This window comes from Balaenoptera acutorostrata, chromosome 16 (assembly GCF_949987535.1).
Source record: "Balaenoptera acutorostrata chromosome 16, mBalAcu1.1, whole genome shotgun sequence".
Taxonomy (NCBI): domain Eukaryota; kingdom Metazoa; phylum Chordata; class Mammalia; order Artiodactyla; family Balaenopteridae; genus Balaenoptera; species Balaenoptera acutorostrata.
The window spans coordinates 36,800,874-36,827,177 of NC_080079.1; the positions used below are offsets into that span (position 1 = coordinate 36,800,874).

At 38.2% G+C, this 26,304-nt stretch overlaps 1 protein-coding gene and 1 long non-coding RNA gene across 6 annotated transcripts in view; both read left to right on the forward strand.

The window, feature by feature from the left end:
- Positions 1-26,304, forward strand: part of HTR7 (5-hydroxytryptamine receptor 7) — a 670,153-nt gene that overhangs the window by 115,302 nt on the left and 528,547 nt on the right. Inside the window, exon 3 of one of the 5 annotated variants that reach the window (XM_057530954.1) lies at positions 6,005-7,421. The exons of the other annotated variants lie outside the window; for them this stretch is intronic. The gene's annotated coding sequence lies outside the window, so the exon portion shown is untranslated. Of the gene's footprint in view, positions 1-6,004; positions 7,422-26,304 lie in introns of those variants that run through there. 5 annotated transcript variants of the gene reach the window in all.
- LOC130705036 (uncharacterized) overlaps positions 14,554-26,304 on the forward strand; it is a 75,656-nt gene continuing 63,905 nt past the window's right edge. The window contains exons 1-2 of the long non-coding RNA XR_009005665.1: positions 14,554-14,623; positions 16,360-16,469. This is a non-coding gene — a long non-coding RNA (uncharacterized LOC130705036). The remainder of the gene's footprint in view (positions 14,624-16,359; positions 16,470-26,304) is intronic.

Genomic DNA, 26,304 nt, shown 5'->3' on the forward strand with positions numbered 1-26,304 from the left:
CTTCATCCATTTTAATTTGTTCTTTCATGAATTAATTATTCATAGTCTTTGACCATTTTTCTTTTTACAGTTGATTTGTAAGAGCTCTTCATCCTGTAGTAGTAATTCTTTGTCCATCCTGTGTGTTACTAGTTTTTTCTAAGTTTTTTACACTTCTATAATTGTGTTATTTTGTTTTTGTTTTTGCTGCCAGGAAGTACTTAATTTCTATGTAAGTGCATTTTCTTTTGTGGTTTCTGGCTTTGGTGTCAAGTTAGGAAAGACTTGTTCCACTTTATTGTTATTAAAAGTGTGTACTCAGACTTTTGTTTCACTTTTGACATTTATTAAAAATTTTAATCTACCTGGAATTGAATTCATGACAGGTAATTTTTCCCTTAAGGTGCCAGTTGCCCCAAATTATTTAGTGAATAGCAAATCTTTCCCCTGTGATTTGAAATGCCACATTTATCATACACTTGTTGGAGGAGGTCACGGTGAGGACGTGACTACTAGTTGACCTGAAAGCTGGACCCTGGGCAATCAGAGACTTCTCGCCCCCTCCTCTATCCTCGGAATGCATGTACCACCTACTCTGCCTACCTAGAAGCCCTTCAAGGACACAGCTTTGAGAGAGTATTGTGTTGTTGAGACCATCTGGACTGTATGCATGACTGAACCCAGTTAAGGCCTCTGTATAAACTTTTAAGATTCTGGGGGGCAGGTGCAGAGAGCTACTCATCTTGCAGCCACCCATGGCAAGCATCGTTAAGTTCCCTTCCTTATTAAACCTGCCACCCACCAATAGGGAGTGGCTTGCCTCCCCATGGAGGGGTGGGGGGGACAGTTTCAGATGTCACCCAGGAAGCTCCTGAGTTTGCAAACCAACAACACTAAGCTTTCATAATACTTGAGTCTGTTTCTGTGATTATCTACCCCCTCACCCCCCCACTTCACAGTCTGTCTTTTCCTATGCCAATACCATCCATGTTGTTGTTGTTATCTGCCAAATACAAGATGTTACTATCTAATAGGGAAAGTGCGTACCCCCTCCCTACCACTCCTTTGTTATGGTCTTTGCAGATGAACTTGAAAGTAATTTTTGTCATGTTGTAAAATAATCTTGTTGGATTTTTATTGAAATTTCATATAATTTGTAGTCTATTTTAAAGAGAATTGACATCTTTACAACACCAAATCTTTCTGTCCAGAAGCAAGGTATGTCTTTAAATTCATTTTTATTGAGGTATAATTGATAAAGCGTTATATTAGTTTCAGGTGTACAACATAATGATTTGATATTTGTATACATTGTGAAATGATCACCACAGTTATATGAGTTCTTTATATATTTTGGATATTAAACTCTTATCAGATGTGTGATTTGCAAATATTTTCTCCTGTGCAGTATGTTGCCTTTTTATTTTGTTGATTGCTGCATTTGTTGTGCGGAAGCTTTGTAATTTGATGTAGTCCCAGTTTATTTTTGCTTTTGTTACTCTTGCTTTTAGTATCAGATTTAAAAATCATTGCCAAGACCTACGTATTTCAAGAAGCTTACTGACTATGTTTTATTCTAGAAGCTTTATGGTTTCAGGTCTTATGTTCAAGTCTTTAATCCATTTTCAGTTAATTTTTGTGCATTGATAGAGTTTTATAACTTGTATTACTGTATATTTCTTTTTAGTAATTTTTCTATTTGATTTTCTTTGTTTTTAGTTGTTGTAAATGTGGTAGTTTTCTCACTAGTTATCATTGGTAAATGAAAAGACTGACTGCATTTTTGTATATTTATTTTAAAACTAGCTACCTTACTGATACTCTTAATAGTTCCAAAAGTTTTACAGTTTGTTTTCCTGGCATTTATGAGTATAAAATTATATTGGCTGGAAATTATGATAATTTTGCATCCTCCCTTCAAGGATGTATACCTCTTATTTCATTTTCTTGATTAATTGCATTGTCTCAAATGTTCAGAATAGTACTAAATAATTGTGATGATCTAAGAAATCCTTATTTATGACTTTAATGGAAACATTTCCATTATTTATCCACTAAATACTGGCCTTAAATTTTCAATATGTATTTATCTTATATATTCAGGCAATATCCATTCCATCCTACTTCAGAAATTTTTTTAAAAATCAGGAATAGATTTGGAATTAAACAAATGTTTTTGGCAGCTAAAAGAGTATGTTAACTTATTTACTTATATCAAATTATCCTTGCAATCTAGAATGAATTACACTTATTCATGATCTACTATCCTTTCAGTGTCTTATCCAATTCTATTTACTAACATTTTGTTTAGGATATTTTTTGGTTGATATTCGTAAGTGAGATTGGTCAGTAGCTTTCTTTTAGTTTAGTAAGATTTGGCAATAGTGTAATGTTGTTTAGACCATGTATTTGGAATATTTCCTTTTTCTTTAAATTGTTCCAGGGCTCAGTAACAAAATTTATTCCGTATAGATATTTAACATTTGCTCACAAAATTATTCTACCAGGTCTTTTTGATAAGTGGCTTTTAAAAGCTTTTTCATTTTCTTCTGGCTTTGGTTTCAAGTTAAGAAAGACTTGTTTCAGTCTAATTTTATTAAAAGTGTTTACTCATACTTTTGTATTGCTTTGTTAAAATTTTCTATTGTTAGTTAATTTTGTGCCTGTTTTTCTTTAAATATATATTATATTTTGGGTTAAACACTAATTAAACATTTTATGCTAACATTTTGATAAAGAATGTATTTCAAGCAGCACAAGTTGGACAACAATAACAAAATACTTGGCTGAGTTGGCCACACCTGAGGTAAATTTTACCCAGTGACAGTTATTCCAATTTCACAGTTGGATATTATTGTATACGAATTGCCCAAGGAAGGGAAAAACAACAAATAACACACAAGGGAATCCCCATAAGGTTAACAGCTGATCTTTCAGCAGAAACTCTGCAAGCCAGAAGGGAGTGGCAGGACATATTTAAAGTGATAAAGGAGAAAAACCTACAACCAAGATTACTCTACCCAGCAAGGATCTCATTCAGATTTGATGGAGAAATTAAAACCTTTACAGACAAGCAAAAGCAAAGAGAATTCAGCACCACTAAACCAGCTTTACAACAAATGCTAAAGGAACTTCTCTAGGCAGGAAACACAAGAGAAGGAAAAGACCTACAAAAACAAACCCAAAACAATTAAGAAAATGGGAATAGGAACATACATATCAATAATTACCTTAAATGTAAATGGATTAAATGCTCCAACCAAAAGACAGAGACTGGCTGAATGGATGCAAAAACAAGACCCGTATATATGCTGTCTACAAGAGACCCATTTCAGACCTAGGGACACATACAGACTGAAAGTGAGGGGATGGAAAAATATATTCCGTGCAAATGGAAATCAAAAGAAAGATGGAGTAGCAATTCTCATATCAGACAAAATAGACTTTAAAGTAAAGACTATTACAAGAGACAAAGAAGGACACAACATAATGATCAAGGGATCGATCCAAGAAGAAGATAAAACGATTGTAAATATTAATGCACCCAACATAGGAGCACCTCAATACATAAGGCAAATACTAACAGCCATAAAAGGGGAAATTGACAGTAACACAATTATAGTAAGGGACTTTAACACCCCACTTTCACCAATGGACAGATCATCCAAAATGAAAATAAATAAGGAAACACAAGCTTTAAATGATACATTAAACAAGATGGACTTAATTGATATTTATAGGACATTCCATCCAAAAACAACAGAATACACATTCTTCTCAAGTGCTCATGGAACATTCTCCAGGATAGATCATATCTTGGGTCACAAATCAAGCCTCAGTAAATTTAAGAAAATTGAAATCATATCAAGTATCTTTTCCAACCACAATGCTATGAGATGAGGTTCCTTAAAAACCTAAAAATAGAACTACCATACGACCCAGCAATCCTGCTACTGGGCATATACCCTGAGAAAACCATAATTCAAAAAGAGTCATGTACCAAAATGTTCATTGCAGCTCTATTTACAATAGCCAGGACATGGAAGCAACCTAAGTGTCCATCAACAGATGAATGGATAAAGAAGATGTGGCACATATATACAGTGGAATATTAACCATAAAAAGAAACGAAATTGAGTTATTTGTAGTGAGGTGGATGGACTTAGAGTCCGTCATACAGAGTGAAGTAAGTCAGAAAGAGAAAAACAAATACCGTATGCTAACACATATATATGGAATCTAAGAAAAAAAAAAAAAAAGGTCATGAAGAACCTAGGGGCAAGACGGGAATAAAGACACAGACCTACTAGAGAATGGACTTGAGGACATGGGGAGGGGGAAGGGTAAGCTGCGACAAAGTGAGAGAGTGGCATGGACATATATATACTACCAAGTGTAAAATAGATAGCTAGTGGCAAGCAGCTGCATAGCACAGGGAGATCAGCTCGGTGCTTTGTGACCACCTAGAGGGGTGGGATAGGGAGGGTGGGAGGGAGGGAGACGCAAGAGGGAAGAGATGTGGGGACATGTGTATATGTATAACTGACTCACTTTGTTATACAGCAGAAACTAACACACCATTGTAAAGTAATTATACTCCAATAAAGATATTAAAAAAAAAAAGTAAGGGTGAGATCTTTACAATGATAAAGTGTTAATAAAAGTTGGTTATTATATGTCAATAAAGTGTAATGCTGTAGATAAAAAAAAAAAAAAAAAAAAGAATTGCCCAAGGTATGCAGGGCTCAAACAAGCTTTTCCTCTTTTTGGAAATTAAAAAGAAAAATTGTCTTTATCTTTCTTTTTGATATACATGAATATCTGTATGCCAGATTTTCCCATTTTCATTCCTAAACCAAGAAGACAAACCAACCCTCTATGAAAGAATTTGTCTTCATGCAACAGCAAAACCTCATGGGCAATTTCATAAAGACCTGACTGACTTATGTGGGCAGAACTTAGTGGCCTGGTGCTTCATGGAGGTTAAGAGACGTCCCAGTGTGGAGGAAAAGAGACAAGAATAAAAGAGAGGGGACCAAGACTGGCTTCCACTGAAACTGAGATCTGAATTGACTGTGACCAAAAGCAAATAAGCGACTGAAGGCTCACTAATGATACGGCACAACTTTTCTTGCCATCCTATTGTAACTGAGGACACAGCTTTCTAGAAAACTCACACTCTATCTAAAGTTTCTGGAAGGATTTCCTCACTTATGATTAGATTCATCAACCTAACTTTAACGCTAGGCTGTGTGATGCGTGCTTTCTTGTGTTTGCTATTACTTGTAATGATGAAAACACAATTTCTGAAGCTGAAATGGAATGTTTATGATATGAAAAGATTTTGTATGGGTCTTTAAATGAAATACATAATTAGGGCTAAAATGCTTTTTAAAAATATATTTGGTCTAGGCATTTGGTTTAGGGAAATAATTGGAAATAAGGTAAAGATTTATGTACAAATCAGTTTATTTCAACACTATTTCTATAACATTTATAAAGCTATCATCCCAAAGTGGTACTATGAGTGAAGAAACACAGATTAGTAATAATAACAAAGGAACATAATTCAAAGAGAGTTCAAGTTCTGTATTAGTTAGGGTCCTTTGATTATAAGCAACAACAAAGAGCTGTAGCTAACTTAGGCAGCAAAGGAATTTGTTGTAAGGATGTGGGTAGATTATGGATATGAAGGAAAAGTAGAATATCTAGTTCTTGTAAAAGACAGTTCCCAGGCTACGGTGGTCCCCCTTGCAGGAACAAAGGAATGGTTATTACAGGGCACTGTCATCAGAATGAACCAGTCCCAAATGTTTTCCATCTTTTTGTCACTTTACTCAAGATTCAAATAATTGGGAAGGAAGGAGATTCCGAATAGCCTTACTTGGGCCCTGTCTACCATTTGGCCAAGAGGACACAGATACCTTGAGTAAGAGTTTTATCAAGACTTCAGAGAATAGGAAGTGATAACAGAGACTAGCCATCTCGGGGACACAATAAACTACATTCTCAATTTCCCTTGCAGCTAGATGGGGGCTACCTGACTGAATTCTGGAAAACAGAATGGAGCAAAAGCGATGTACTCCACCTCCAAGTCTGGCCCATTAAACCTCCTGCAGAGTCCCTGGTGCTCTCTCTGCTTCCTTACCTCCAGGCAGGATGTAGAAGGACCAGTGCAAGACTCGGGAGACCCTGTGGGATGTCAGATCCACCGCATGGAAGGAGTTGAGTTCCTGTGTCACCACCTGAAGTTCACCCACTGAACACCCCAGTGGACAGTGACATGAGCAAATCCTAACCTTTAATGATGTTAAACCACTGAGATTTGGGGGCTGTTTGTTTCAGAAGTTAGGACTCCCTAATCCTAAAGGATGAATGTTGGGCAGGCAAAGAAACCCACCTGATTCACTTCAATTTCTGTACTTATATTTTAAGAACACAGTGAAGAGGCTACACAGACCACTGCAATACTTTTTGCCTCCCATCTAATTCTCTCACATAGCTACTCCCACATCTTGTGCTCCAAAATTCTCAGAAAATCCCTCTTCCACTGCTAGCGCCCACACACCTCTTGTTCTTCAACTTCAGCTTCACCTCTTTCCTTCTAAATCTGCATCACAAAAGCTCAGAGACTCAACAGGCAAAATAGAGCTCCCCTCTGAGGGTGGGAGAGAGATAGAAACAAAACAGCTGTCAAGTAAAGGGGAAAGACTGGGAAAAGTCATACATTAAGAATACTGTAATATTTATGAGAGTGAAAATTTGGAAACCACCTAAATGTCAAACAATAGGAAAATGGTTAAATAAATTATGGCATACTTTTTACTGGTTATACGAACAAGATAGTCCCTATGCTTATGGAGCTTATAGTCTAACAGCCATTAACAATAAACACGTTTTGGAAATATAGTTAATAATATGTTGGTCTGCACCCCGCAGGCCTATGAGGCCTGTGCTTGCCCAGCTTCAAGACCAAAGAAAGAGCCCGGAGTCAGCAACAGAGACATCAGTGGTTTAATGGAGGGGGGGAGCTTACACGTCTGGAGCAAGGTCCTGGAGCGACACCCCACTGTGTGTATCAGACTGCAGTGGAGGGCAGGACATGGCAGCAGTCTTCGCTGGGGGTTTGCGGGGGAGAGGTTACCAGTTATAGGGGAATTGATGTCAGGTGGGCTCATTAGTTACCAAAGAAACCAGCAGAGGGGCACGCCCCTCACGGCCCCTTTGATAAGAACAATCACCAGCTGGGGCCTGGGGCAAGTACATAGGAAGGTCAGTCCGGTGAGTAAGATATAGGAGAAGCAGGCACTGGTCGGGCAGGGGATGTTCTGAGAGCAAGAGAACAGCCATCTTGAGTGGCCTGACCGTACATAATACAAAAAGAAAATGAATGGCACAATTTCAAGTGAAAACTTCCAGGTAAGAAGCTGCATTTGCATATATAGTAGTAAAATCCCAATTGAAGAAAAGCTTATATGTGTAAGTCCTTGTGTATGTATGTATACGTGTGTATATCAAACTGTTAAAGTGGTTATCACTGAATATTGACATTATAGACGATTTTTATTTCCTTTTTTATACTATTCTATATTTTCAAAATGTTAATGATAAGTATATTTTTAAGAGTAAATGCGATTTACAGCCTATTCTTTTCCCTTATAATTTTCTGCATAGAATGTATAACTGGAAAAAAGCATCGATCAATTCACAGTATTGATATCACTGTGTACTGAGGGACTGTCTGCAGAAGTGGCTTCCTAATTTAGTAGACTTTTGCCTCCAATAGCTCTGTAGACCTGAATATATGTGTATGTGTGTATGTGTGTGTGTGTATGTATTTATATTATAAATGGATTTTTACAACAGAGTGGATTATTCCCAAAGTGCAGTTTGAATATGCTTTCCTAGACTGTGTCACCACGGACTCTAATGAGATTGAGCTTACCTGCCCTTCAAAATACAGGCACTAGAATTTCCTCAGATGGCTTTTAAGCAAGGAAATTCATGTCCTTAAAATATGGAGATGTAATAACACTAGGCCATCCCGTTCAAATTTATTTAGTAAATTTGCTTCGCTTTCTTCCTGTCAATATGGAAATCTGTAGAGATATTAAAATGTAATTTATGTTGTGCTTAAAGAAAATAACTGTTGCTCAATACAGTACAAAGCCATTGAATGCTAACACCATGCCCTTCCTTGAACTACCAAATACCATTGAGAGGAGTGCGTGAATTATCGGAGGTGATTTTAATTTAGATTACTAAAACATTTCCATAGACATAGAAGTCTGAGTTGATTAAACTTTAAACTTATCTGATTATAGCACTTATTATATTATGTTTGAAATTACAGGAAAGTACTTCAATTGATTGGGGAATTATGAATGAATAGGGAAGGATATGACTTAGAGAATTTGTTTCAATTATTTAAGTGATTACTATATGAAGGAAATTAAGAAACTGAAGTTGTCTCAACATTGTGTCAAATTGCCAGGCAGAAGCTTTGAAGATGAATGGCTTCATGGTGCCTCTGATGCCTAATTATCTTCTGAGACGTTGTTTCCTTAGTTTAAGAGATAAGAAGATAAAGATAAAAACATGCAAGTTCAACTAATAGAAAGGCTGACCTATTGAATATTGTGTTTCTCTAGCTTATTTCCTTAGCTGTTTTTAGAGAAGTCCCCCAGCAAAAGTGTCATTAGGTGTCCTAAACAGATCTTCCTCACTGAGAGCTTTTCTTTGTTTGCAGCTATTCTGTAGTTAGCCTTCCTGATTAATGATCATGATTAGTGAACAGTTACACATTTAAAGCGCTGACCTCCACAGAGGATGTTTAATAGTGATCCCTGTTTTCAACTTACACTCAGTCTGGGAGTTATGTTTCTTTCCCCAAAGCTAAGAAATGAAACTTCCTTTATGCTGTAAAATGAATCAGAACAGGGACGTGGACTAACATGGGTAGAAGAACTAGGGAGAGAGCATCTTTGGGGGGAAAACCCATTTAAATATTTTCTGCCTGTCCATGTGCTTAAGTTAACTGTATTGTAAAACTGTACATGGATCTTGTTACAAATTGGGATTAGTCATTCTCATAAAATTGTTGGCATCTCCATAAAGGCATGTCTTAAAGAACTGTTCCATCTATTGTAACAGACAAATATCTGCTCTGGATGCTCACCTGCTGTCTATAGACAGAGGAGAAGACAGTTATAAAGCTCTTTCTTTAATTCACAATCACTGCTTCCCTAGCCAGTCTCCCATCAGTGAAACAATGCTCAGCTCCCAATGATAGCCCGATATTGAACAATTTGTATGCTTACATTCCTAATATCTCTTGCTGTCATCTCTTCAGGCTTCATCCTTTTTTCAGATACCAGGGGGAAGTTAAGTTTGAAATCAATTGATAATGTCAAGCATGAATATAAGTTGCTTTCACAGAGATTGTAGGAATAATACATCTTAATATCTTAAATAATACAGGTCTGTGAGAGTATAAGATTGGCAACTTATATTCTTAGGGCAGAAGTAGCCTGCCTGCCTGCCTGCCTTCCTTCCTTCCTTCCTTCCTTCCTTCCTTTTCTTCCTTCTATACCTTACCTTATTCTATACAGGACTTGGGAAAATTTCTATTCATTCATTCTAAGCCTTCCTAAACCGCATGGCTATAAAGAGGAGAGGTGCGCCACCTCTGTCTGTTTTGGTATTTTATTTTCTCCAATACCTGCGGGAGGCAGAGGATGACTCATGTTCCTTGTGCACCTCTCTGATGAGGGTCCATGGGTCAAAGTGAGGACAAAAAGAGAGAAGTTCCAAGTTGAGACCCTTACTGTGAGACCTCAGACAAGTCACTTCTATTCCTTATCTACATAGTGGTAATTATAATGTCTGACTCAGAGTGTTACTGCACCATCAAAGATAATAATGACTACACACTTGCCTTGTGAAGTACCATGCATGCTTCCATCACGGGTTGGTACTCTATCCCACTGATACATTTGTGGGATAGAACTACAAGAAAGTGTCCCATATTGTTCCTTCAGGGAAAAGAATGCTGTGTTTTCTTACTTGGATGTACAATAGGTATAAACACTTGAGCATTAGTAGGGTCTATCCAGATTTAGGTTTGGCAAATCAACCAATACTTCATTGTTTCTTTAAGCTGGCACTTTTAAGGCAAATTTATAATAACAGTTAAGTAGTATTTTTTTGGTTCCCCTCCTATTTGCTCAATGTTTAAAATGAGTTATTTTATTTAAGCCCCCAAATAAGCTTATCATTAAGATTTTATTATCTCCATTTTTTTCCTATGGAGAAACTGAGGCATAGAGAGATTAAGTCACTGGTCCAAGATCTCATGAGTGATAGGGGTAGTGTTTAAACTGACTTGAAACTCAATGCTCTAAACCCCCAAACTCCCTCTGCACGTACACTGTGAATTGTAATCAAAATGTGCTAAATATTTAAGCCAAACTTAGGGAGTTTCTGGTTAAATACTTGTAAAAGCATTTTTACTCCTCTTTCCTCCCTTAAAACTCACCTAAAGTAGCAAAAAGAATGAAAAACAGGGGGGAAACCCCCTTATATTCAATGAAACAATAAAATGGCCCCAACTGCAACCTGCCCCAAACTGCCCCAGATTTCTCTCAAATGTCCCAAACCTAAAGACTCATCCTATAATTCTTTAGATTCACAGGATATCTTCTATGCTGTGACAGGACACAGGTCACTAAGTGAGGAATGCCCTATGGAGACCCAGGTTAATAGTTCTCACGGGCAGTGATGGCATCTCTAAAAGAAAAGCCTCACTGACATTCCTTTTTTTTTTTTTTTTTTGCGAGTTTAATTCTCTTTTTTATTGAGATACAGTTGCTTTACAATATTATATAAATTTCAGGTGTACAAGATAGTGATTCACAATTTTTAGAGATTATACTCCATTTATAGTTATTATAAAATATTGGCCATATTCCCTGTACAGTATATCCTTGTAGCCTATTTATTTTATACACAGTAGACTGTACCTCTCACATATGAGGAAACTGAGGTCCAGAGAGGTTAGAGTGTTGAAGCTTACCCTGGGAGTAAGGAAGTAAAATGTAGAGCTGAGATCAGAGTCTAGGATATTCCTCTTGTCTAAATCCATCCAAACAGCAGCAGGATAAAGGAGAGCAGGGAAGCTGTTTTTCACCTACTCATAACCTAGAAAGGACTTGATGGACAGTGGCACTAACCCTCAGAGTCAAAGGGGGGACATCCTCCCAGGGCAAAGCATTAGGTCTCCCACCTCTGGACTTGCCCTCTGGCAGATTTCAACCACATCCTCTTCCTTCTCCACCTTGATGTCCCCATCCACAACCCCCCCTCCCCCCCACCCCCTGGCTTCTCAGCTCCTGCTCTGAATCAGTTGGGGCTTCTGAATTCCTAGGAATGGCAAGAGGAAACACTTGGGAAGGAGCAGAGCAGTCAAGGCTGTGATTTGAATCCTTCCTCAGCTTTTGGCTTTTCCATGTAGGTACTAGAAATATGAGTCAGGAGGATAAATGTGCATAATCAGAGCTTAATTGATTGTCTAACCAGTGGCACAGATCAGTTCTGAAATTCTGCAGTACTCAAGCTCTAAATCCCAATACTAGAATTTCTTATACACTTAACTCTGCCACCTGCATAATTCTGAGTATGAGTCATCCCCTTTCTCCCTCTCCCAAGCATCCTTTTCAGTTACACATCTTTTGGTTCTAACTCATTTTGCCCCTGCCTATCCCTGGGTCTATTATTCACCAGCAGTCTTCATTACCATTTCAGTATTTCACTGGGGAGGAGAAAATATTCCACTGTGATGCTGAACAACACTGAGGTGAAGTGTTACCTCCATGAATTCTCACTCCTAAGGAAGGCTGGAGAAAGATAGAGAGGGGTCTGTCCATAGCTGAAAGTGACGGGTCCACAGCAGGGGCTGTATATATTCCAGTCTCTTTGGTAATCTATATGTTTCATCAGCCAGGAATGTTGGCGATGAGCACCCTTTCAAAGTGGATGAAGGTGTCCAGATGGCTGTTTCCTTTCATTCTGATTAAAACTGTTAGCTTAACATATGCACCAGAGCTCCTAGCCCGCCATATAAATTGAGATAGACTCAGTGAGACTGTGTCCACAGCCATGAACCTGAATTGACTTTGTGGATTGCTCTAGATCACTCTCCCCTGTCCACATTATTCCTTGGCTAATAGTTGGCTCCATTTAAAGAAGACTCACTATTTTCATTTTAAAGGGTAGAAAAAAATACATCACAAAAAGAATCACCCCCAAAAAATTACCCACAAAAAGGAAGAGTTCAGACAAATAAGTGTATATATTTTTAAAGAAATTACATTATGTTTTCCAAAAGAGAGCTCAAAGGGTTCTGTGAAGAGACTATAATACATCAAGCAGGAAATGAATAGTGTGCCAGTAGAATTTAGGGAAGAACTGCAAGAAAACAAAATCATTACAGAGATGAAGCACACTTCAGAAGCAATAAGAATAAAGGACACAATGCTGAAAACACAGCCAGAGGTAAAAGTGATGAATAGGCTTGAGGAATCACAAAGACAAAAAGGAAAAGACAGAGATATTAAAAAGCGTATATGGGAATTCCCTGGTGGTCCAGTGGTTAAGACTCAGTGCTTTTACTGCTGAGGGCCCAGGTTCAGTTCCTGGTAGAAGAACTGAGATCCTACAGTGTGGCCAAAAAAAAAAAAAAAAAGAAAAGGAAAGAAAAGAAAGGTATAAAAAAAGTGGTCAGATTGGAAGACAGAGAAAGCATAATCAACAAAAGTATAATTGATTTTCTGAAGAAGAGAACAATAAATGGAACAGAAAAAGTATTCTAACATATCATTTATGCATTCAAGGAATATTGATTGCATGCTTACGTAACTCTAGACATAAGGGAAAAATTATTGAGTAAAAATATAATAGAAGACAACTTTTTTGAACTAAATAAAAACATGAAGTTGCAGATAAAAAAAGCACAGTTTATCCTAGGAAGAAAAAAATAACAACCTTGATATAGAATAACTGAAGTTAAGGCACATCTAGGAGAAATTACTATATTTTAGGAATAAAGGAAAATTCAGTGGTCAGAAAATTTAGATCTTGTACAAGGGAAAAATACGTTTGATCCCAGCTTTCTTAATGAGACCAGTCGGTGTCTGAAGACAATGGAACAGTATCTACCAATATCAAGTGGCTTGGTTATGCAAATGGAAAGTTGTAAAACAGACATTCTAAATCATGTGGTATCTGTGATCCAATCTTGAAAAATATACAGGATGACAAAATGTAGCACATCAAGAGATAGATGACAATGTCATGATTTGCGGAGTAGTGGTGAAACTCATGGAATTAGAGACCAAACAGCTATGAGGAATACGACCACAGAACAGACTGTAATATTATAAACTTTGACAATGTAAAATAATTGTGTAACTAATACAAAGTGGGAATTAAGGGAGGGATCGTGGGAGAAAGTATGGTGTTAATTTCCATACCTTTCAAGAAGGGAATGACTAGGCATTAACTAAACTTAAAATAAGTAATTAAAAAAGAATCTTAGCATAGTTTAAAAAAATAACTCTATGTCTTTTTGTTTGGATTCCTTTTTATAAATTAACTCTCAGAAATATTGATTTGAGATTTAGTAATTTTTCAGTTGTTCTTTGGTACCTTCCAGCAAATTTCAAGAACACTGAAAATTTTTATCTTGCTTAAGAGATAGGTTTTAACATGATCCCAGAATGTGAATGCTACATGTCATCAAAATTTTCTTTGAAAATCTCCTCAAAGTGTGTGGCAGTGAAGGCCACTTTTGCTTAGTAAGTTCAGCATGGACAATTTAATCTCCAGCTTTGGAAGAAATCATTGTTTCCTCATTAGAGTACTAGGTAAGGTAGTAAGTTTGTGTTTGGAGGCATATTATGCAAACAGTATCTCCTCTTGAATGCCAAAGCTCGTATTCAATTCAGCGAGATACTTGCACTACAGAGGTACATTGTCGTTGACTGTGAATGAGGAACAGATAGAAATGTCTCTCATGCTCCTTAAGTGAAAGGGAAGGTAAGTTGAAATGTCTGCACTATGTAAATTTTTAATTTTCTTCTCTGTCTCTTTCTCTCTCTCTTTATATAAGTGTATGGTTGTATATGTGTAAGTTAAAGAAATGCTTAGTGTTGACTTTAAAAAAAGACAGCGTAAGATTTGTGAGTTTAAGTTTTATTCGGGGTCTTGCTGAGGACTAGAGCCTGAGAGACAGCTACTCAGTAGCTCTGAGGAAACTGCTCCAAGAAGGTAGGGGAGGAACCAGTTTATACATGATTTTTGGTTAGGAAATTCATGCAGTCAAGCATACATCTTAGTAAAAGATTGCTGCTGCTCACGAGGAACAGATATCTCAGATTAATGATTTTAGTGCTTTTCTGTGTATGGGAAGATGCGAGAATCTGGGGTCATTGAAATTCTTCCTGAAGTATGCATCTAACTATTTAAGGGCTTGCTTCTCCGGAAGCACAGAGTGCCTCATCCTGTTTTTCATCCTGAATTCCTTTCTGGGTTCGATGTTGGTGGTCAGCTGCAGTAGGTTCTGACTTAACCCTTGTAGAACTGAGTGGTGAGTAATGTTCTTTGTCTTAGCAATCTTAATTTTTGCTGTATCCACATTAGATAATGTGACTCCATGGAAATATTTTAATGAAAACAGCAGGTAGTGTAAGTTCGTTTTGCAAAAGTTTTCTTTCTTTCTCTCTCTCTTCCTTCCCTCCCTCCCTCCCTTCTTTCTTCTTTCCTCCTTCCTTCCTTTGTCTTTTATTTTTGCTTGCTTGCTTGCTTCCTCTTTCTATCTTTTATCTATTTGTTTTGTATCTCTCTGTGTACATCCTTCTGTTCATCCAACCATGCATACAGTTATGTGTGTGACATATATGTGTATGTGTGTGTGTGTGTACTTAGATGTGTGTGCTTGTATATATGTATGTTTATATATATGTGTGTGTATATAGATAGATATAGATATAGATATATTTATCTGATTTACCTGAAATGATGTCTACCGTGTGGTAGCAATGCTAATCTCCAGTAGGTGGGATTTGGGTACGTTTTTGTTGTCTTTTTTTCTACTATTCAGTATTTCTAGAATTGTTTCATGAGAATGTATACATTTATAGAACTATGAGTCATTCTTTTCTACTCTCTATACATAAAGAATTATACAAAATTGACTCCTAACATGTTATGCCATTATATCTACAGGCAGACCTGCACAAACACTGCATTTTGTACTTAGATCAATAGGGAGCTGGCAAAAACTGATAAGCCGAAGAAGAGGGTCTTGGTCTCTCTCTGTACTCTATCTCCTCACCTGTTAGCCGTCTCTGTTGGTTTCTCCTATGGAGCAATCAGTTCCCAAAGATTTACTGATCGTGTTGCCCCTTGGGCTGTCATCTTGGAGGTGACCTACTCTCACTGGGGACCATTCGCTGTCTGCTTGTCGTTGTCAGCTTTCTAATCATTTCTTCTCTTTGTTCCCTCACTTTCTTCTTTCACTTTGCTTTTATGCTGCTCTCTGCTTCTTTCCTCCCTGCTTTCCTTCCATTTCTCCCTGCTCTTTCTGTGGTGTCATGCATTCTATGCTATCACCTCGATTTATTTCATTTGGACTTTCTTTTCTATTTTCTCACTCATAGGGTGGGGCTCTTCATGGCACTCCTAAGGGTAGTTTGTTACTTTGCCCAGGAGGAGCTGATATAGTGGACTCTGCCATCAGAGTCCATCTCTTTCCAAAAAAGCACTCTCTATCCTGGTTCTCAGGAACAGGAAGTAGTAGAAGCTACAGGACATGGGGTCAAGGAAGAAAGGCAAATAGGTTCCCTGGAATGCTGCCAAACATTCTTATCCCAGGTGCAGGCATTGCCCAGGGAAAAGAGAATCAGATTTGAGAACAACATTATGCTGTAGTCCTATTTCCTTCATCTTTCTTCTTAGGCATATACATATATATATCTACATCACTTTACTGTACACCTAAAACTAACACAACATTGTAAATCAACTATACTCCAATATAAAATAAAAATTCAAAAAACTAAACAGAACAAAACATTGTATCTTAAACATATTGTTTCTCCCTTCTTGTCTCTGCTCTCTCTTCCATGAATTCCCGACAGACATTTTTGGAACTCATGTAATTTTTCTTGCCTCTTTACTTTTCCATGTTTTTATCTCTTTATCTCTTTGTGCTGTTTTATGTGACACTCATCTGGGGAAGCATCAGCATTCAAGCTAATGTGGTTTTTGGGTGTGTTCAGTTCCTCGCAGGCTGTCGGGCTGAGGGCCTCAATTTCTTTTCAGCTTTGGCCGGAGGCTACCTTCAGCTCCTTCTTGCCTGGCCCTTTCCATATGGCAGCTCACAATATGGCAGATTTCTTCTTCAAAGAAAGCAACAGAGAGAGAGACTCTTGGTAAGATGGGCTTGTTTTATGTAACGTAATCATGTACACACAGTCACCTACATTCTGTTACCTTTGGCATGTTCTCTTGATTAAAATCAAGTCACAGGACCCACCCACAGAAAGCATGGGAATCATGGGCTCACCCTAGATTCTGTCTGTCACAGTGTACACACTAAAGTGTATACCTCTATAATTTAATGCAACATGAACCCACATAACCACTAAAAATAGAATGTTGCCTGTACCCTTTAAGTCTTCTTTGTACCCCCTCCCAATCATTTTTTCCCTTCTCCCTAATGATAACTACTCTGTAAAACAGCCTCATTTTTTAAAAGAAAACATATTTATTTATATTCCACCTAGGAATGCATCCCTAAACAGTATGGATTAGTATGGGCTATTTTATTTATTTTGTCGTTCGACTTCTGATTTATTTTAAGGATACAGAAAAAGAACTTAAAACTTTTATTCCCACTAGTCCCCTACTGCCAGGCATAACATCTTCCAGACACAACATGAGGGAATTCACTCATGCATAATAACTTTTTTTCATTATGATCACTGCATCTTCCTGACCCCCGCAGCTCTATGTGACATATGGTACTGCAGCATGAGCAGTGTAATTTATTTCTTCCCCAAATTACACTGAGGTATACACTCTTATTGGTCAGTTTGTCCTGTTGGTTTGTGTAGATGTTAAATTTCTCTATGCTTTGTTCTCTTACAAGTGTTGTTAACTAGAACACTTTTTTTTTTTTTAATTATTAGCACCTTTAATTATTATTTATTTATTTTTCTGGCTGTGTTGGGTCTTCGTTTCTGTGCGAGGGCTTTCTCTAGTTGTGGCAAGCGGGCGCCACTCTTCATCGCGTTGCGCGGGCCTCTCACTATCGCGGCCTCTCCTGTTGCGGAGCACAGGCTCCAGACGCGCAGGCTCAGCAGTTGTTGCTCACGGGCCCAGTTGCCCCGCGGCATGTGGGATCTTCCCAGACCAGGGCTCGAACCCGTGTCCCCTGCATTAGCAGGCAGACTCTCAACCACTGCGCCACGAGGGAAGCCCTAGAACACTTTTTATAGGGTCAGAACTCAATCTTTTTTTTTTTTTCTTTATTGAAGTATAGTTGATTTACAATGTTGTGTTAGTTTCAGGTGTACAGCAAAGTGATTCAGTTATATGTATGTATGTATATATATATATATATATTCTTTTCCAGATTCTTTTGCATTATGGGTTATTAAAAGATATTGTATATAGTTTCCTGTGCTATTCAGTAGGTTCTTGATGATGTTTATCTATTTTACATATAGTAGTGTGTATCTGCTAATCCCAAACTCCTAATATACGCCCTCCCTCGTTTTCCCCTTTGGTAACTGTAAGATTGTTTTCTATGTCTGTGAGTCTGTTTCTGTTTTGTAAATAAGTTCATTTGTATCATTTTTAAGATTCCACAAAGAAGTGTTATCAGATGATATTTATCTTTCTCCCTCTGACTTACTTCACTTAGCATGATATTACTCAGCCATAAAAAAGAACGAAATAATGCCATTTGCAGCGATATGGATGGACCTGGAGATGATCACACTATCAGCTACTTTAAAGGGAACCACCTTTTGTAAAGTGTTCCAGGTTTGCTTTATTTAACGCAACATTAGGTTTGTGAGATTCACCTAGGTTCAGTGTGTAGCTTTATCTTGTTCGTTTTTATTGTGTTATAATAGTTCATTGTACGAACACATCACACTTTATCAAGTTTACTATTGACGGACATTGGCTTATTCCAGTTTGAAGCGATTGTAAATAATGGTGCAAGGAACATTCTTGCACCCTGTGTACGCTTACACTCATTTATGTGGGATATATATCTAGAAGTGGAATTCCTGGGTCATAAGGTCTGCATATTTTCAATTTTAGTAGTTATGCAGAACTGTTTTCCGGAGTGGTTCTTCCAATTTACACCCTCCACCAGTAGTGGGTGAGAATTCCTTTTGCTTCCCATCCTGACCAATAGCATGTATCGTCAAGTTTTTTAAAAAATTGTTTTGGGCTTCCCTGGTGGCGCAGTGGTTGAGAGTCTGCCTGCTAATGCAGGGGACACGGGTTCGAGCCCTGGTCTGGGAGGATCCCACATGCCGCGGAGCGGCTGGGCCCGTGAGCCACAGTTGCTGAGCCTGCGCGTCTGGAGCCTGTGCCCCGCGACGGGAGGGGCCGCGATAGAGAAAGGCCCGCGCACCGCGATGAAGAGCGGTCCCCGCACCGCGATGAAGAGTGGCCCCCGCTTGCCGCAACTGGAGAAAGCCCTCGCACGAACCGAAGACCCAACACAGCCAAAAATAAATAAATAAATAAAAAATTGTTTTTAGTTTTAGCCCTTCTAGTAGGTATATAGTAGTACCTCATGTGACTTTAATTTGCATTTTTCTGATCATTGACGAGGTTTCACGTGTCTGTATATGGTTATCAGCATTTTGGATAGACTTTTCATATAGTACCTGTTCAAATTTCTTGTTCATTTTTCTGTTGAGTCGTCTGACGTTTTCTCATTCATTTGTAGGGATAATTTTCTTTCTAAATGTGCATTAGACATGAGCACTTTGTCAGTTATAAATAATATTAATAACTTCTCCCACTCCATGGGTTATCTTCTTACTATCTTAAAGGTGTCTTGATTTTAATTTATTCAAATTTGTCAGAGTTTTCCTTGATAGTTACCATTTTGTGTGTCAGGTTTAAGAAGTCTTTCCTTTTCCTTAAACCATGAAAATATTCTCTTCATTACCTTCTAGGAGCTTTATTTTTGGCCTTTGCATTTAGATCTATAATTTACCTTGAAATAATTTTTCTGTATGGTGTGAATTAGGGGGTTATGTTTCTTTTATTATAAATGGATTTACAATCGTGCTGGGACCATTTATTGTAAGTAATATCCTTTCCCCACTACTCTGCCATGTTATCTTTGTCATAAATCAAATTTCCATAAGTGTATGGGTCTGTTTCTGGGCTCTCTATACTTATATTTTCTGATATTTCTATCTTTTCATCAATACTGCAGTCTAATTTTTTAAAATAAGCTTTATTTTTTAGAGCAGTTTTAGGTTCTTAGCACAACTGAGTGGAAAGAACAGAGATTTCCCATATACCCCTTGGCCCTCACACATGCATAGCCTCCCCTATTATCAACATCTCCTACTAGAGTGGTACATTTGTTACAATTGATGAACCTACACTGATACATTATTATTAACTAAAGTCCATAGTTTACATTAAGGTTCATTCTATGTGTTGTATAGGTCTATGGATTTTGACAAATGCATAAAGTTATGTATCTACCCTATAGTATCATACAGAATAGTTTCACTGCCCTAAAAATTCCCTGTGCTCCACCTATTCATCTTTTTTTCCTTCCCACCCCAAGCCCCAGGAAACCACTGAGCCTTTTGCTATCTCCATAGTTTTACCTTTTCCAATCTCCATAGTTTTACCTTTTCCAGAATATCATATGGTATGGAATCACACAGTATGTAGCCTTTTCAGACTGGCTTCTTTCACTTAGCAACATGTATTTAAGGTTCCTCTGTGTCTTTTCATGGCGTGATAGCTTATTCTTGTTTAGCACTGAATAATATTCCATTGTCTGGATGGACCACAGTTTATGTATCCATTCGCCTACTGAGGAACGTATTGGTTGCTTCCAAGTTTTGGCAATTATGAATGAAACTGTTATAACCATCCATGTGTAGGTTTTTGTGTGGACATAAGTTTGCAACTCCTTTGGGCAAATACCAAGAAGTGCAATTGCTGAATCCTATGGTTAGGGTGTGTTTAGTTTTGTAAGAAACTGCCAAACTGTCTTCCAAAGTGGCTGTGCCATTTTGTACTCCCACCAGCAATAAATAAGAGTCCCTGTTGCTCTACATCCTTGCTAGTACTTGGTGTTGTCAGTTTTCTGGATTTTGGCCATTCTAGTAGGTATGTAGTGGTATTCCATTGTTGTTTCAATTTGCATTTCCCTGATGACATATGATACGAAGCATCTTTTATATTGCTAATTTGCCAACTGTGTATCTTCTTTGACAAGGTGTCTGTTAAGGTCTTTGGCCCAGTTTTTAATTGGGTCATTCATTTTCTTATTGTGCACAATCTAATTTAATGTAGCTTTCTATCTTCATAAATAAAGTCTCCTACCTTGTTTCTTGTATAAACCCCCTGCACCAAACCCAGCCTTTAAAAATAAGTTACTAGGTTTGTTTTGCTAATATATTGTTTAGGATTTCTTGTGTCTGTGTTCAGGACTGAGGTTTTGCTTGTAACCTTCTTTCTTGCAGTGTCTCTCAAGTTTTGATAATAAAGCTATTATGGAATTGTTACCAAAAGCAAGTTCACATGCCCGATGCACAGTGAGGCCAAACAAACTGAAACATTGAAGTTTCAAGCAGAGAAAAGTTTATTGCAGGGCCAAGAAAGGAGAATGGGTGGCTCATGCTCAAAAGATCTGAACTCCCCAGTGGGTTTCAGGGAAGAAGGTTTTATAGGCAAAATTTGGGAGGAGGGTTGCAGGGAATGTAACCCTCCTCTGATTGGTTGGTGGTGAGGTAACAGGGTGGTGTTCCAGGAATCTCAATCATTAGCCTTCTAGTTCCAACCAGTTTGGGGTCCATGTTCTTGTGTTTAGCCTGTAGTTACCATCCTCCACCTGGGTGGGGGCCATAGTTCCTGTAAAAGAACTCAGAGGTATGTATCAGATTGCTATGAACATCTGCCAAGGAGGAACTAGGACCCTGCCCCATCGCTGCATTATCATTTTTCTGTGTTCCCTCACTCCTCTAATTACTAACTGTTTGAACCTGCCCTTTGTAACTCAGAGAAGGTCTAGGAGGCTGAAGCCTTCTTCCTACAAACAAGAAATGGGGAACACAGAAAGGCCTTTATATATACTTGGGAGGGCCCCGTAGGGTCCTACCCGGTTTCAGAATCATAAAATGAATTGGGTCGTGTTCATTCTTTGTATATATTCTCTGGTAATATTTTCCTGTGAGCCAACTTTCTGTGAGCCTTGTGGGGTTACAAGGTTTTTAATTACAGAGTCAGACTTTTAAATTGTTAGTAGACTGCAAATTTACTATACCTTCTGTATCAGTTTTTCTAAGTCTTATTTTTTAGGAATTTATTTAATTCATCTCCTTTTTTAATATTTTTTTTAAAAAATTTCTTTATTTTTTGACTTTGTTGGGTTTTCGTTGCTTGCTCTAGTTGTGGCGAGTGGGGGCTACTCTTCGCTGCAGTGCACGGGCTTCTCATTGCGGTGGCTTCTCTTGTTGCAGAGCACGGGCTCTAGGCGCGTGGGCTTCAGTAGTTGCGGCTCATGGGCTCTAGAGCTCAGGCTCAGTAGTTGTGGCGCATGGGCTTAGCTGCTCCGTGGCATGTGGGATCTTCCCGGACCAGGGCTCGAACCCGTGTCCCCTGCACTGGCAGGCAGACTCCTAACCACTGCACCACCAGGGAAGTCCCCATCTCTTTTTTTTTTTTTTAGTTGACTAATATCTCCAAGAGTTGATAAGTTTATTCGTTTTTTTAAAGCACACACATTTTGGCTTGGTTGATATTTTCTGTTGTATGTATTATTTCTAGTTCATTAATTTTGTTATCTTCCATCTTCTATTTATCTTCATTTGGTAGGTTTTTGTAATTTCTTGAGATGGATGTTAGGATGTTTATCCATTGATTTTCAGTCTTTCCTCTTTTCTAATACATGCTTTAAAATTATAAATTTGCCTCTAGTTGTTTTTCATAAGTTTGGATATGTCATTTAAAAAACAATTTACATACCTTCTATTTTCCATTTGAATTTTTTTTCTTTGACTCAGAGGTTACTGAAAAGTGGTATTTCTGAAGTTGCAAACAAATGAGGATTCTCTCTTATCTTTCTGTTATTGATTTCTTTGTGGAAATAATTGTTTGCAAAAATAATATTAGGTGATAGTATCTTCCTCCAGTTAAGATCTAAGTTTGCTTTTGCTAGGCATCTGGGGACATAGGAATCCAGGATAAGCCTCAGAGGTTGATATGATTCGAAGCTGAGCTGCAGGCTCTGTGAAAGCCTATTGATTTCTAGGAATCTCCTACTCCTTGAGTGTAGCTCCTCAGGCCCTAGAACAAAGCTAGGGGCATTCACCGGTCTTCACCTTTGGCATGCCCTGGATTTACTACTTAGCTCTTTTAGACCATTTTGCTCCTACCACTCAGTTTTCTCCTGGAATGGGCAAACACTCATAGCAGAACAGCATCCTCCAACACTCTTGGACCACCAATTATCCCAGAATCTTTGTATCACACTCCTCAATGTCCTGTGAGCTCTCCAGTGTCCCTAAGCGGATGTGTTTGACATTCCACCCTGCTTCTCTAATTGTCCCCGGTGGAAAGGTTTGTCTGTTTTCCTTAGTCTGTAATTATTGAAAGTGGAAATTTTATTTAGTTCTATTTCATGTCTGGTCAATTCTGATAGTAACTTGTTCTTGTCTTATACTTAAGAAGAAGCCTCTTTTATTTCTTTAAATATATTAAACATAAACATTTTGTATTCTGTATCTGATAATTCCAATACCTGAAGTTTTGTGGATTTGATTCTATAGGGTTTTTTTCCCCCCAGCTGTTGATTTTTTACTATAGTGTCTTCTTACCTCATAAGATTAGGGATTTTTTTCATTGTGTGCTCAATTTCCTGGGAACTTTATCTTAAATTCTTTGAGTCCTGTGCCTAAAATATGTTAATACAGAAAGGATTTTCTTTTGCTGCTGCCATGTTCCTGGGGGCATAACAAACCTAAGCCACTTTAAACTAAAATTTTAGTTTAGGTTTTCCTGGGCTGCACAGGCTACTTGAGTTTTAGCCCCAAATTTGCCTGGTTATGAACTTATGATTAGGAATTCTAAGGAGCCTTTTCCCCAGCTCTTTCTATGGCCAAGGCCAAGAGAGTCAGGCGTTCCTGTCCTCTCCTTCAAGGGTGAAAATCCTTGGTGGGGGGAGCGGTTCCAGGTTTAATTAGAGTCTCTGATTGACCTCTTATCTTATTCTGATAGGTTTGTTTCCAGCCTCCTTATGCCTGTTAAACCCCAGCTCTAGACCTCCCAGGATTAATGGTAGATTGGTGCTTACTTTTGACCCGTATTTCTTCTTTCCCCACAAGCTCAGCTATAAATTTTTAAAGGTTTTAAAAGATTTCATCCAGAATTTTAAGTTTTAGGGCTGTTTCAGGAGTGGTTTCCATAAAAATCTGCCCACTGATTAGAAGTCTCCCCCCCTTGTCATTCTGTACTTTGTGATTCTAAAATGACTTTGTTAATGATTATTACATTATGGTTATGCTTGTCACACGACACTCCTTCCCTATCTGCATTTGCCTGGGGTCTATAGGAGTCCAGTACATTTTGACCAAAAGGAGGGGGGATCCAGCCATTAGTCTGGATGTTTAGTATATTACACAGGTCAAACATTTAGGTAATTGATTAGATTCTTCATCACTAAAATGTGCAGTGTTATTTAGATACATCATTAGTTTGCACGTCCTGATTTGCTGCTATCATTTTAGATATATCAATAAATATGAATAATTCATTCATGTCGATTTTGGCTCATCTTGTCATCTCACTGCTGCTCTTTCTTTTGTGTAAATATACCAAGATAGGAGGCATTATTTTAGAACTAGATGTTAGTATAAGGGTATGGCTAAGCTACAGTGGCATGAAATTCTGATTATAATCAATTCCTTTCTTGGCATATTCTCCTGAGGATGGGATTACATAGCAGAGGACATTAGCATCACCACTTACACTGGTCTATCTATTTTGGAGCATTAAGAAAAATGCAGAATCCAAAGAATAATTTGGAATTGTTAAGGAGTTTACTTACTGGGTGATTTCTGTTATAATGTTTTAATCCCATTTTATCCACAAGGAATCTCATACTAGTAATCAAATGACTTACTGATTTAATGAGAAGTACCATAAACTAGGAGAAAATAGAAGCAAACCCATTAGTTCTTATGGATCAACCAAGCTTCTTCCTAGAATTTTGTTCATATAGTTTCTAAATAATGAGAGATGTGCTCAGTTCACAGCAGCGAGGCCCATAACGTGTATTGCTCTGCTTGTTCTACACGTTGAAATAAAATGGAGGACTTCCCTGGTGGCGCAGTGGTTAAGAATCCACCTGCCAATGCAGGGAACACGGGTTCGAGCCCTGGTCTGGGAAGATCCCACGTGCTGCGGAGCAACAAAGCCCGTGCGCCACAACTACTGAGCCTGCGCTCTAGAGCCCCTGAGCCACTACTACTGAAGCCCACACGCCTAGAGCTCATGCTCCGCAGCAAGAGAAGCCATGACAATGAGAAGCCCGTGCACCACAATGAAGAGTTGCCCCCGCTCGCCGCAACTAGAGAAAGCCCGCATGCAGCAACGAAGACCCAACACAGCCAAAAATAAAATATAAGTAAATAAATAAATAAAATGGAAACATATTCAGTAACATCCATCTGAGGTCAACAAAGCACAATGAGCAGAAGACCTAAATAGACATTTCTCCAAGGAAGATATACAGATTGCCAACAAACACATGAAAGGATGCTCAACATCACTAATCATTAGAGAAATGCAAATCAAAACGACAACGAGGTATCACCTCACACCAGTCAGAATGGCCATCATCAAAAAATCTACAAACAATAAATACTGGAGAGGGTGTGGAGAAAAGGGAACCCTTTTGCACTGTTGGTGGGAATATAAATTGATACAGCCACTATGGAGAACAGTTTGGAGATTCCTTAAAAAACTAAAAATAGAGCTACCATACGACCCAGCAATCCCACTACTGTGCATATACCCTGAGAAAACGATAATTCAAAAAGAGTCATGCACCACAATGTTCATTGCAGCACTATTTACAATAGCCAGGACATGGAAGCAACCTAAGTGTCCATCGACAGATGAATGGATAAAGAAGATGTGGCACATATATACAATGGAATATTACTCAGCCATAAAAAGAAATGAAATGGAGGTATCTGTAGTGAGGTGGATGGACCTAGAGTCTATCATACAGAGTGAAGTAAGTCAGAAAGAGAAAAACAAATACTGTATGCTAACACATATACATGGAATCTTAAAAAAAAAAAAAAGGTTCTGATGAACCTAGGGGCAGGACAGAAATAAAGACACAGACATAGAGAATGGACTTGAGGTCACGGGGAGGGGGAAGGGTAAGCTGGGACGAAGTGAGAGAGTGGCATGGACATACATACACTACCAAATGTAAAATAGATAGCTAGTGGGAAGCAGCCACATAGCACAGGGAGATCAGCTTGGTGCTTTGTGACCACCTAGAGGGGTGGGATAGGGAGGGAGCCGCAAGAGGGAGGGGATATGGGGATATATGTGTACGTATAGCTGATTCAGTTTGTTATATAGCAGAAACTAACACAACATTGTAAAGCAGGTATACTCCAATAAAGATGTTAAAAAAAGGTAAACATTTAAAATAAAATTTTAAAAAGGAAAAAAAAAAGCACAATGAGCACTAGAACAAATTTGTTATTGTTCTAAGCTCACTGGTTTCCACAAATATTATCCTTCTTATATGAAAATGAGAGACCATAGTAATTCACCTTAAGAAGGAGGTGAGGGTTTGGGGATTATATTCAGGAATGAAGATAGATTTGGCCCAGACCACTCAGGCTCTGCTGGTTGAACTAGCCCACACTTCCTCTGATGATGATAGTAAGAAGAGTAACAATTAAACAGACTTATGTTACTGTAGCATTTTGTAACGTGCAAAGAGGTTTTTATTTACCTTCT